Genomic DNA, 14,063 nt, shown 5'->3' on the forward strand with positions numbered 1-14,063 from the left:
TAACACCGAATAATGGAAGGTTCTCCACCTTGGGTGGAAAAACCTGCAGCACCCTTATAGGCTCGGCAGTGCTACGTTGGTTAGCACTATAGAAGAAAAAGACTTGGGGGTCATCACTGACCACAAGATGAACATGAGCCTGCAATGCGATGCTGCGGCTGGTAAAGTGACCAAAATGCTGGCGTGCATCCATAGATGCTTCTCGAGCAAATCCTGGGACGTCATTCTCCCCTTGTACTTGGCCTTGGTGAGGCCGCAGCTGGAGTACTGCATCCAGTTTTGGGCTCCACAATTCAAAAAGGATGTGGAGAAGCTTGAGAGAGTCCAAAGGAGAGCCGTGCGCATGATCAGAGATCAGGAAAACAGATCTTACGATGACAGGCTGAGAGCCATGGGACTCTTTAGCCTGGAAAAGTGCAGGCTCAGGGGTGATCTGATGGCCATCTACAAGTTTATCAGGGGTGACCACCAGGATCTGGGGGAACATCTGTTCACCAGAGCGCCCCAAGGGATGACGAGGTTGAACGGTCACAAACTCCTGCAAGACCGTTTAAGGCTGGACATAAGGAAGAATTTCTTTACTGTCCGAGCCCCCAAGGTCTGGAACAGTCTGCCAGCGGAGGTGGTTCAAGCGCCTACATTGAACACCTTCAAGAGTAAATTGGATGCTTATCTTGCTGGGATCCTATGACCCCAGCTGACTTCCTGCCCTTTGGGCAGGGGGCTGGACTCGATGATCTCCTGAGGTCCCTTCCACATAGCCCTAATGTCTATGAAATCTATGAATTCTATGAAATCTATGACTGCTGTTGAGAGCAACAGTGGGTGTGTCTACACGTGCACTTTATTGCAGAGTTGAGTATTTAGCAGGGTTCAAATTGCACTCCCACTCTTAGGGGCTGTCTGTGGTGGTGGCAGCTAGAAGGAGCTGCTGCCACCTGAGCTGTTTGAAAAGGCATGGAGTGGACCAGGCTTTTCTCTCCTATGTGGGGGCTCTCACCTCTTTTGGCGGGCTCAGGCCCCCCGTATTTCAAACCCTGTTAATTAGCTCTGCGGTAGAGTGCCATCATCTATACATGTGCCAGTATTATGGAGCAGCAGATTAATTAACCATACTATCTTATGGTACAGTTACTTACTGCACAAAAGTGCATGTGTAGATGGTGACCCTCCACTGCCTGATGTTGCCATCTGGGGCCTGAGGCTGACCCCTTAGGGTCTGCACTGCCCAAGCTCAAACTGCTGTGGTTCCAGGCACAGAATCTACATGTGTGCCCTGGACCACAGGAGTTTGAGCATCTACACATTCCATTAAGGTGCTGTGATGAACTCTGGCACAAACTGCACCAGAGTTTTTCATACCCCCTTAATGGCATGTGTAGATGGACTGAGTTTGTTACAACTACCCCCAACCAGAGCTCCTTTAACATAAAACTGTGAGGAGCTGAGTTGGTTTCCTCCTTACAAGCCACACATTGGGATTGATGCCCCACTGTTCCAGGCCCGAGCATTCCTGAGTGGTTATCAGGAGCAAAGCTTATGGCAGCAATGGATGTGAACTTTTTGCCAGTGAGCCAGGTTTTAAGCTCCTGAACTGAAATTTCCTTTCTCCATTATTTAAACCTTTAATTTATGTACAACACTTAAGTATTTTCATTTTATGACAACAAATAATATACATTGAACAAAAATTATAAGTCAAAGTGAATTTTGGGAGAGGGGGGATTTGTGGGGGGGGGGTCAGTCATAAGCCAAAGTGGTCCTAGATCTGTGGACCTTCACTCTTTTTTTAAACTCATGGCAACTCTTGTTAGACTTATGGCCTTCCTCAAAAAGAATCCCAGTTCTTAGATTTCACTAATTTCTTGGCTATTGAAAAACAATAAAGCGACTTTTTTCTGTTGCTCAGAATTCAAAGACTACAACAGGTCACAATGTCTTTTTGCCTCTATGGATTCCTGCTTGAAATCTCTAGGTTTATCTTATGAATCATGTATAGATGCTTGTAGAATTAACAATGCTTATAGTGTGTGGTATTCTACAGTGCCCTTGTCACAGCACCCTGGTTGAGAATTGCTGTCCCATTTGGTGGAATTGCTGTCCCATCCTCTACAGTTCTTAAGCCTCACAGAATTCTAAAAAGTATGTGTAACAAATCCTGTATATAGACAATGAACATCCATAGGCTGCTAAGCACCAGTACTGAAATTGCCAATGAAAGTCTCAGTGCCATGCTTTTAGAAGTTTGATGAAGGCACACAATAAATACAAAGCAATGCTGCATAGTGAAAAAACTCAGTTACCATTGCCCTATCGGGCAAGGCCTTGGGGGTCATCATTGACCACAAGATGAACATGAGCCTCCAATGCGATGCTGCGGCTGGTAAAGCGACCAAAACGCTGGCTTGCATCCATAGATGCTTCTCGAGCAAATCCCGGGACGTCATTCTCCCCTTGTACTTGGCCTTGGTGAGGCCGCAGCTGGAGTACTGCATCCAGTTTTGGGCTCCACAATTCAAAAAGGATGTGGAGAAGCTTGAGAGAGTCCAGAGGAGAGCCACGCACATGATCAGAGGTCAGGAAAACAGATCTTACGATGATAGGCTGAGAGACATGGGACTCTTTAGCCTGGAAAAGCGTAGGCTCAAGGGTGATCTGATGGCCACCTATAAGTTTATCGGGGTGACCACCAGGATCTGGGGGAACGTTTGTTCACCAGAGCGCCCCAAGGGATGACGAGGTTGAACGGTCACAAACTCCTGCAAGACCGTTTAAGGCTGGACATAAGGAAGAATTTCTTTACTGTCCGAGCCCCCAAGGTCTGGAACAGTCTGCCAGCGGAGGTGGTTCAAGCACCTACATTGAACACCTTCAAGAGTAAATTGGATGCTTATCTTGCTGGGATCCTATGACCCCAGCTGGCTTCCTGCCCTTTGGGCAGGGGGCTGGACTCGATGATCTCCTAAGGTCCCTTCCAGCCCTGATGTCGATGAAATCTATGAAATGCCTCTTTCAGTTGTCATTTAGACGCAAGCATTTGAAGGGCTGCTAGAGCAACCTGAGAGTTACAGAACTTCTACTTCCAAGTTTCTGATAAGCAGAGATCCAGGTTTTCCATATCCCATGAAAAAATGGAGAAAATCCCCCACAGTTTTATCCTTTATCGGAGGCAAATGCAGATTTCTCATTTTAGCAGAGAAACCCATAGATTTTCCAATTTTTCAAAGAGGTATCTGAGGGCTGGCAGAGTTCCAGCCTGCAAGGGGCTGGGTGGGAGGGGGAAGAAGGTGGTAGGTAGGGGGCACCTTGTGTATGTATATGCATGTGGCTGCCAGGCAGCCTGGAGAACAGGTCTTGCAGATAAGTTGGGGGAGGCGGGGATTGAGGCCCTCATAGGGAGGGAGAGAGGGAATTGGGCAGGGCTGGAGCTCCTGCCTAGCTAGGCATGGCATCAGGTTTGGGACCTGGGGCTGCCACAGGGCCCTGGCAGAGAGCAGGACAGCTGTGGGTGGCTCAACTGGGGGGTTGGGGAAGCTCTGCACTGCTGCATGCCTGCTCAGGGGGCAAAAGGGACCCACGATCCCCAGATCTGCACATGGGGTGGGGGCAGACACAAGCTGCCTGCTGTGCGCTTCGGCTCCTGCCCTGCTGCCCTCCACAGCCTGGCGGTTGTGACCTGGCACTACAGGGCACAATGGGGCTGCACAGTGGGGCTGCACAGTGTACGCTCTGTTGTGCCTTGGCGATGCATCCCCTGTGCTTGGCAGCAGTGCAGGTTTGCACCCCTCACTGCTGTTGGATGCGCAGGCAATGCATTACCAGGGCAGTGCAGAGCTCAGTGGCAAGGAGATCCCTGCGCAGCTCTGCCCCACTTTGCTCTGCAGTACTGAGTTACACCTGCCAGGCTGTGGAGTCCCCAAGGGGAGGGCATCAGGGCAGGAGCTGAGTCCGTAGCAGACAGCTTGGCCCTGCCTTAGCCCTGCACACAAGTCCTTTGTGCCCTCCCAGACCGCCTACAGTGGCAGGGAGCTGCCCCCCTGCCACCTGATCCCACAGCATGTGCTGGAGGGGGAGCCAGGCTCTGTTCCCCTACAGCAGCTGCCGCATCCTGCCAAGGACAGGGGGGCTACAGACCCGGGTCCCTGGCCCCATAGCCTGGGGAAGCTGGGGGCCCCCTCCATCAGGGCTGGAAGTGAGGGGCACAAGCAGAGGTAGAGGGACTGTTCTGGGGAGTAAGGGGCCTTTCATTTTGATCATGGATTTTGGGAGGTTTATCAGAGAATTTCCAATTTTTTATTGTGGAAAACCAGGATTCTTGCTAATAAGACATAATTAAAAATATGTATTTCTTGGCCATATTAAGCCTTCCAGTTAGTGATCAGCACCCACCCTTAAATCTCCCACAGCAACTGTAATTTTGCAACTGCATAGGCTCAGGTTAAACAGTGTTTTCTAGAATTCAGATGCTCACTTAAAGGCTTAATTAGCCATGGTAGGTAATAGGTAGATAAGGGCTCCAGAAGGAATGTGAATACCAATTATGTCCATTGATAGTGTTAGTTGTGCTAATCAGTAGTGGGTTTTTTTTTCATTAGAGAAAATAGGTGAGAATTCTTGAAGGATTTAGCATCATGAGCTTTTCTTGCCCAACCTGCATTAATGTTGATAAACCTACCACAATGGCCAGTTGGGTCTTAGAGGAGGTCATGATGTACACCTCTATTACAGCAGGTTCAACTATTAATCTACCCAGTAGGGCTGTGTGAAACTTCGGCAGCCGTTTTGTTTCAGAGGTATCTTGGCTCATTTCCATGTCTGAAGCACTGAATCTGAATCAGAATGGGAGACCAAGAAATAGCTCTGAAACTAAATGAAAACATCTGAAATGTTTTGGAACAATTCAGAGTTTCAGAGCTGGGCTGGCAGGGAAACATAAACTGAGAAAAGGGAGGCAGAATTGGGAGGGGGTGGAGGACACTGCTTTGATATTGACATCTGTAGCTGGTTAGTGTCTGCAATCTGTCCTTGAGGTCCCTTCCAATCCCAGTGTGCTCTCTGTCATTTCTCACCTGTGTTTGTGTTTGCAGCATGAGCAGCAGAAGAGAGCAGCATCTGGAAGCTTACAGCTTGGTAGTCCCTTGCTACCAAGATGTAGCCAATCCTTTCCCACTTACCCTTCCTTACTCTCCCTATTGGTATCCCTTTCAACTCTTTCTTCCCCAAAAATCCTTTTGTTTGTTCTTGTTAGCTTTCTTTTTGTTTGGGGGAAAATGTGTTTTCCCTAGTAGTGTCTCATCACTGTGCAGAAAAGCACTACACATATATAGACACACATTTTCCAGCAGGTGCCAGGCCTTCTGGCAGGAGAGAAAGAGGTGGCAGAGGGAGAGTTGTAAGTCCCCCTCCCCCCCCCCAACTTGGACAGATGCACCCTCTCTTCTACCAGGCATGAGGCTTCTGCTGCTAGTGGCAGCAAGGAGGTGGGAGCAGTGTCTGCACCTGCATCACCTCCACTAACACCAGTTATAATGACCACAAGCTCCAGCATGACAATCTCCTCCACCCCAATTTTAGTTCCCAGCCTAATCCCTCCACTTCCAGAAAAGCAGCTGGGTCTGGAAGCAGAGGAGCTGAGTGCCATTTCCAGGGAAGTTCTGGGGAAGGAGGAGGAATCTGAGTTTGTGTTCCACACCACTCCAAGTTCCCCTAGAGCCAGGTCTTCTTCTCTCAAAGGCAGCTAGGAGGAGGTTGAGGTTGTGGAAGCAAGTGGTTCAGCTGAGTCGGATCTTCCTGTTGTTGTGCCTCTGCCTGCTGAGGAGGGGGATAAGGCAGGATCTTCACCCGCACCCCGGAAGTGAGGGGATAGTGTGGTGTAGAATCATTTTGAGGTGGCAGATGATCCCAGATATGCTATCTGCTAACACTTCTGAAGCAAGATCAGCCGGGGCAAGGAGGTGAAACACTTCAGCACCATGGGGATGCTGATGCATCTCAAGAGGCACCAACCACCACCTTGCCCTTGCTCCTCCTCAGCCTGGCATCAATGGGAGTGTGCCCAAATGGAAGTTCTCCTCTCACTCCAAAGCCCCTGTCCCCCAGAACCAGAGGCCAGGCACCCTGGACCAGTGGGGGTAAGGTAGACACAAAGGGGAGGCGTGTTCCAAAGGCAAGAAAGGTCACCCAGAGCATTGGGGAGATGCTTGCACTGGATGGCCAGCCCTTCTCTGTAGTTGAGCGGCCAGGGTTCAGGTGGCCTCTGGTGCTCATGGTCCCATCATACCATGTGCCTACACCCACCACTTTCAGAAGGATGGTGGTGCCCTCCCTGTGTGAGGCATGCAGGGAGTACTTGAGAGAGGAGCTGTGCAAGGCAGGTCTGCAGGTGCAGTCGTGGTGGAGATCACACCTACCTCAGACATCAGGAGCAGTCGCGGTGGAGATCACCTACCTCTCCCTCACAGGGCACTGGTGTGCTCTCCTTCAAGTGGATGTGATGGATGAGTCCCAAACATCAAGGGAGATCATGGGGCCATGAACCACATGGTGCAGGGGTGGCTGATTGGAAAGGGTGAGCTCAGCCACGGGTTCATGGTCTCTGACAAGAAAGCCAATATGGTCAAGGCAGTCTGTGATGCCAACTTTGTTGGCATCCTCTGTGTGGTGCACAAGTTCTACCTTATAGTCTGGGATGCCTTGAAGTGGGACAGGGCTGCTGAGGAGGGTGCTGTCACAACTAGCCAGCTCATTTTGAAATGGAGGGAGGTGGTGGGCTACTTTCACTGGAGCATCAAGGGGTGCAAGATGCTGCAGGACAAATGGGCAGAGCTGAGCATCCCAAAGCACAAAATCATGCAGGATGTGGAGACTCATGGGAACCAGACCCCAGCATTGGCCAGCTAATGCCAAGGCCTTGGTGGCTACCTATCTCGCCGAGGATATGGAGCCACTGCGACCCATATGGGTCCCATATGTGACCCCTTGGCCTATTGAGCAAGCCACAGCCACATGTGGCAGGATCTGGCCACAGTTTCCCAGGAACACCTGTCCCATCCACTGACCAGTGTTCTGAACAAGAGGGTGTTCAGCATTGCTGGGGATGTTGTGACACCCCAGTGCACCTCCTGGATCCTGATTTGGTGGCGCAGCTGGTGTTCCTGAAGGTGAACCTCCTGCTTCTGGGGTTCCCCAAGCTCCACATGCAGAGTGAGTATTACCCTCCACTCTCCATCTGCACCTATTTCCTTTTTTTATTTGCTTTGGTTTAACAACCATTTAATGCCCCGCTCTCAGAGTTGGAGGTGGCACTCACTGTATCAGCAGCCACCTGGGGAAGAACATCTCCTGCTGAGCTCCTGTGCCAGGATGAACTTGGAAGTATGGGCAAGGGCTATGGGGAAGGAGGAGATTCCCACATCCTGGGCATGACCTAAAACTGCAGCCTGCCAGGGTTGGGAGGCCTGGTGGGACTGCTGGTGGTGTGGCATCCCCTAGAAAAAACCAGGACTGCAAACCTACCTGGTGAAAAGCTTCTTTACTATTTGTTCCATCCAGAAAGAGTGTACACACCAACTGCAGGTGCTTCCTCAGCCTGACAAAGGGTTTTTAAACCCAAAAGCTTGCTAAGATATATTTCTCCAACTACTCAGTTGGTCTAATAAAAGATATCGGATTAACCCAAACATTGGCTCGGTGTATGGGGTGCACATGGGTGCACACTGCCACGGTTGCCTGAGGGAGCTCCCTGCTCGCTGTTACCATGCCCCTGCTGCTGACACCACTGTCGCTGCCTGTGGGTGGTCTCCATGCCTCCCCAGCCTCTAGGGGCATGTGTTGTTCATGGACCCAACAAGCCTTGCCTGCCTGTGTCCTTAGACCAACACGGCTACACATCCTACACATGCCCCTTAACATGCAGAAGTATCACGAGTTTTGCTTTAAACAGTTTGAGGTACATTTTCACAGAAATGCCTGCACCTATCTCTTCGAAACCTGGCGGGCTGCATGGCGTTTGAAGGGGCTACCATCCCTGATGCTTTCACCCTGCTCTGCCTTAAGACGCACACAAATGACATGTTTTTTGCTTTGAACAGTTTAAGGTGGAGTTTCCCAGAAACCCCTGCACCTATGTCCTTGGAGCTTGGCAGGATTCATGCCCTCAGAAGGGGCTATAATCCCTACCATTTTCATCTGAATCATCAAAAAATGACAACTTTATAGGTATTTTAGTGATTCCCCATTATAGTCTATGGTCACATCTCTGAATTGGTGTCATAACTCAAAAACAAATTCCGCTGAATCGAACTGGGACAGTGATCCGAAACACTGAATTGAATCACTGTCCCTCCAAAATGGCCAAATCCAAATCGGAGCAGAGCTGTTTCATACAGCTTTACTACCTGGCTCTCAACAAGACTCAGTTATGAGTTAGACAGAAATAAAAGCCAGCTGTCCATTTGGATGTGTCTACTATGTGCCAGTTAGTATGAAGCTGTTGCAATGAAGCATCTCATTTTGAAGTCAATTCACTCATTTAGACAAGACCTTAGGTAGATAATTTAGCCTCTTGTGACTCCATCAACCAGTGGTTCTCATTGCAATGAAATTTTAAACATTACTTATTGTGTATAAAAGATCATAGTCACCATAAGCCCACCCCTAAAATGGCCACTAATGTTTGCTGAAATTACTTGCATGCTTTAAACTTTATTACAACACTGACTCTTACTGCCTTCATAGGTGATGACATAGATATCTGTATTGCTTTCACAAAATTTGCCCTATTTACAATAAATGTAAGGCTCTTGAATCCTTGAAGAATGTCTAAGACCATGTACAGGTATTCATTTCTACTGGTAAGAATTTTGGAGCTGGAGCAAAGATACGTTCTAGCCCCATGGTTGGAGAGAGTCACAGGTGACCCTTCTAGGAAGGGGGCACTAGAGGGCTGCTCCCCCATCACCCACACCCTTAGGAGACTTCATTACTTGAAAGTCGGTCCTCTCCCCTGCCTTGGAAGGGGGCAGGCTGTCAAGAGGCTCTGCCTCCTCTTCCCTGCCCACACCCAGGTTTAGGATCATAGGAGGGGTTGCTCATGGGGTGTTTTAAATCTAGAAGCATGAAGAAGAGGTGCCAGGTACAGATTCCCTGACCCCAAGCTTTTAAATCTCTGTGGGTGTGTCTATGCCTTCATTAATGTCCTGTAATTAGGGAGCATTACATTTGGTACCTATAATAGATGCCAAACTTAATGCACTGTAATTGGAAGTACTGCACATTAGCACAGATAAATGCTTTTCTTAGATGAAGTGCAGATGAATGGTTTTTTAATTAGACAAAGTCTACTGCTCATTACCACATTAGCATACTTTTTGTGTGATGTACTAATGCGCAGTAGAATTAATCTAATACACATTTAGCATCTTGTGTAGATGTATCCTTTGTGCGCCACTCAGTTGGGTAGCCTATGTGGCATTTAAAGGCTGTGAACTGGGATGGGGAGAGCATCTGGTTGTCAGCTCCACAAGCTTTGATATCTTTGCCCATCTGGGTTGTGGGGGCAGCATTTGAAGTCCACAGGGCTGGAAAATGGAGTGAGAAGAGCGTTTTTGTCTCCAGTTCCTGGCCCCAGGGCCTTTGCAATCTGTGCTCTTGCTGTCCAGTGGGTGTTGGGGGAAGCCAGAGGGAGCTGGCAAGTTCCCAGCCTCTTCCCCAAAACTGGGGACAGGTCAGTTTGGCAGGGAGGCAGGGAGCTGTGGTTGATGTTCCCCTCTACTCTTAAACCAGTCCAGGAGAGGTGAGGAGCACTTTTCACATTAGGAAACCATATGTGTGAGGAGCTGATGGAGAGCAGCTGGCAGTTGCTCCTCCCTTTCCTTCCCTATCTACCGGAGGAATGGGAGCAGTTGTCCTCTGCACCTTCTCCAGAGTAGGTGACCCTAGTCTCCAAGAGGCATGACAGCCATGGGAAGCATACAAGCACTCATTCATTTGGGACAAACTCTCCCAGGACCCCTTCTAACTGTTGAAAGTTGGGTCATTTTTCTCTCAGAACCACCATTTCTGGTCTGGGAGAAACCGTGTGAGTGCTTGCACACTTGTGGTTTCTACCAGGAGAATGGCAAATCTCCACATAGAAATGTAATGTACATACCCTAAGGCATTGGTTGTAAGTGTGACATTTTTTCTTCCTGTCAGCAGCAACACCTCATACTGACCCAGGTCCTATGCTCCATGGTGTGAAGAATATGTTGCCATTGTACTACCATTTAAGTATATGGAGTAGAAGTTCCTTTCCTTTCTTCATTTGTTCTTCTGACTGGTTTGTGTATGGCTGTGCTTTCTTCCTCACCTCCCTCCATCTCTTTTAGAAGCCATGGGATGCCCTAGCCTTCCTAACAAGAGGTACTTGGTACTGTGCTTGGACTCTAGAGAGGGGTGCATTGCTTCTGTTCTAATGGAAGGAAGAACACTTTCCCTTGTGCCACCCCTCTATTAAAGCAGAATATAATCTAGTCCCTAATGTTTACCCAGTGGCTTGAACATGTAAAATGATGCTGAGTATTATCACTGCATGTGCTTGGAAGGTGAATGGTATTGATGAGTGTAGGGACTTTGGGAATTCTAACAGGGAACCCAGTTGCCAAGTTCAGAATAAAATTGTGGGTGGAAAATTTCACTCAGCCAGATGTGATTTTGTGCATCTAAACTAAAGAAGTTTACAGGTACCTTTTGTGTGCTTATCAGGGTAGGGCATAACTGCAATCATGTCTTGCTTTAAAAGGTATCTTTTATTTTGTTACTGTTAAAAAACAACATTTTTGATTAAAAAAAAAAAAGGAAACATTAAAATCGCGCTCTAAGCCATACCCTGCAAGGAACGTTACATTTTAAAAAATGTTATACCAGATTTACACATGGTTTGTTAATAAGATTTAATTTGTTTGTAAATGAATATGTACGTTGGCATTCTATATTTATACAAATGAATTTGTTCTGAAAGTATGTGGTACTTAAAGCAGATCTTTCCCCATTAACTGATTATAATTTAACATAAAGTGTTACTTATAACAATAATGTAAATATGAGCCAAAAGTGTGCTCCTGTTGCAAGAAGAGCCAACAGCATACCAGGCTGTATTAAATGAGCATCATTTGTAAATCAAGGGAAGTGATTCTTTCCCTATTCGACACTAGTGAGGTCTCACTTGAAGTACTGTGTCCAGTTTTGTTCCCTGTACTTTAAGAAGGGTGTGAAATGAGTTGAAAGAGTTCAGTGCAGAGTAACACACATGATGGGAAGCAAGACTTATGAGGAAAGGAGCTATAGTATTTTAGTCTTGAGAAGGCTAAGGGAATACCAGTCTTCAGATACCTGAAGGGAGATTATAGAAAGGATGAACATAAACTATTCTGTGTGGCTACAGGGGACAGGACTGGGAGCAATGGTCTCCAGCCACAGCAGGGGAAAGTTAGTTCGGAGATTAGGAAGAACTTTCTGACTATGGGGGTAGTCAAGCATTGGAACAGGTTACCTAGAGATGTGAAATCTCCATCCTTGGCTGGGCTCATTTAGTCAGAGATTCTTTTTTTGTCTTGAGCAAGGGGCTGGACTAGATGGCCTTGTGAAGTCCCTTCCAGTAATAATTTCTTGTGATGCTATGATAGGATCACTTGCTTCACTAGAGGCAGCCTGGGTAGTTTAAGAATGAACCACAAAAGCTGGGTAACAATTGAATTCTGAGTTTCACTTATGTCTAGAACTTAACCTGAAAATCAGTATTGTTTTATTTAGTGTCAAACCTTCTTTTTTGGTTTATCACTAATACAACATATATTTTTGTTAAAAGAATCACACAACCTCATTCCTTGTTTCCTCCATACACAAAAATAGCATATCTGTACTCAAACCAGTAAAGAATGAACTATAGATAAATTCAGACTGTACCCATAGCATGTAAGGATTCCATTAATGCTTTAGTGATATTATCAATGAAGAAAAAAGGCAAAATGGATCCACTGCTTTTACTCTGCTGGATCTGTAATGAAGCGGTGTTGTAGCAGCTGCTGTCTTTTTCTTTTCCTGTAGTCATCACTTGGAGTATTGTAAAACCAAAATATATATATATACATATTTACTGTCATCTTCCTTTTTCACTGTCTCCCTTTATTTCTTTTCCTTTTAAAGAACAGTCACCTTCCTTTTGTTAGTGCTTTGATGTACTTTTACCTACTAAGTCTGGGTTTGAAATGCAATATGGAAATTACTAATATGACAGAGAAATATGAGCTTTATAGTGTAGAAAGAGTGGCTATAGCAATATATATATATCAGAGAAATTAGTGAATGCTATCGGTCATAGCATGATTCATTATTGTACTGCTGTGCTTTGAAAAGTTCCTCATACAACTTAAAGCTTTTGTTCCTATATTAGCACTGTCTGTGTGAGTCTGGCTCCTAAAACTGTTAGATCTAAACACAATAATTTGTAGTCAATCTTCTAGGATTTCCCCCCCTGTCATCTAAGCATACTATGCATGCAGTAATTTGATTTACTGTTTATATTTTGGTGTGTCATGTGGGAACATTTTCACACAGGAAAAAATGTCTGAAAGATATAAGGGAGGGCTGAGAATTTGGAAACTGTCTGCTCTGCATTTTGTGTGTGTTCTCTTCTACACTCACGTGTAACCCTCATTAATGCTAATGGGATTTAATACATGCTGCAAGAGGAAAATATCCTCATTTATTTTGCACTGAATCAAGTGGTAGTAAAAGTGCTGTATTGACAACTCTGGAGTCCTCTATTTATCCACAGAACAGGCAGTGTCAGTGGAAGTTTTGTTATAGACCTGGTGTCTCAGGTTTTTTCTGGAGGGACCATACAGAGGGTAATTCTATCTCAACTTAGTTCTGGGCCTGCCCACATACATGCCTATTTTGACATGTGAACTCTGTAAACTAGGAACTGGTCCAAGACAATCACATCTAACTTATGATCATTTTCAATATTAAAAATGTACACTAAATCTGAGTGATGCAAAGGTGAAAGGCTCCAATAGCGCATTACAAATCCCTGGAGCTGTCAACACCTCAAATATACATTCTCTAGAGATATAAAATGAAGAATAGAACTTTATACAGGTAGTCTTTTCCAAGCTTGCTCATATGCTAATAAGCTGGGGGGGGGTGTTTTGTTTTGGGGTTTTTTGGAAGGGGAAGGAATTGATTAAATATGCTTTTAAAAGCAAAGGGAACGTTTGAAATAAATATGTTAGTTAACTGTTAGTGCTTTGGAATATTTTACCCTTATTGTTCTCTTTTATCTTAAGTGAAGCAACTGACACATCACAAATTATGTGGATAATACAAGTAGTTGGAAATATGTGGTATACAGAGCACTTGATTCTTCAGTCCTTATGTTACATAATACTAAAACTGGTCAAATATTTTTGGACAGACTGCTTTTCTGTACGAAAATGCCCTTTGAAACTGAAACTTTGTGGGAACTCGTTAATTTTGGGAAAGATCAAACAATGTTTTGATTAAGTCTAAAAGAAAACATTTTGTTTTTTCATTTGGACACCTGTTTGTTTATTTCAGATGCATTTAAAATGTATGCTCTATTATGAATTATAAAAAATTTCAGAAAGTCAAAACTGGAATGAGTTTGGTCTTATCAAAATGGAACATTCTGATTGACTCGATGGCAATTTTGGTTGAAACATACATTTAACTAACTCTCTTCTTAAAGAAATTGTGGGCACATCTACACATGCATTAAGGCACTTTTCTTAACATGCATTAAATTTAGTACCTCCAAAATGAGGGCTTTTATATATGTGTTTTTTGGGGGGGAGGGGCACTTTAATTAGGGTGGCTCCGGGGCCCACTCTAATTAAAGCACCCAGAGATTCTTGTGTATCAGTGTCCCTGCACTTCAAAATGGTGGCGGGGCAGTTGATCTAAAGCTCTGCCACCCTTTTGTAATTGCCATGCTCCAGCAGACTCAATTAATTGACTCTGCTCTAATGTGTTGGAATTATAGTGCATTAGCAACCTCCCTG

The sequence above is a fragment of the Crocodylus siamensis genome, chromosome 4 (genome assembly GCF_052110815.1).
Source record: "Crocodylus siamensis isolate JL-2025a chromosome 4, ASM5211081v1, whole genome shotgun sequence".
In the NCBI taxonomy this organism is placed as follows: domain Eukaryota; kingdom Metazoa; phylum Chordata; order Crocodylia; family Crocodylidae; genus Crocodylus; species Crocodylus siamensis.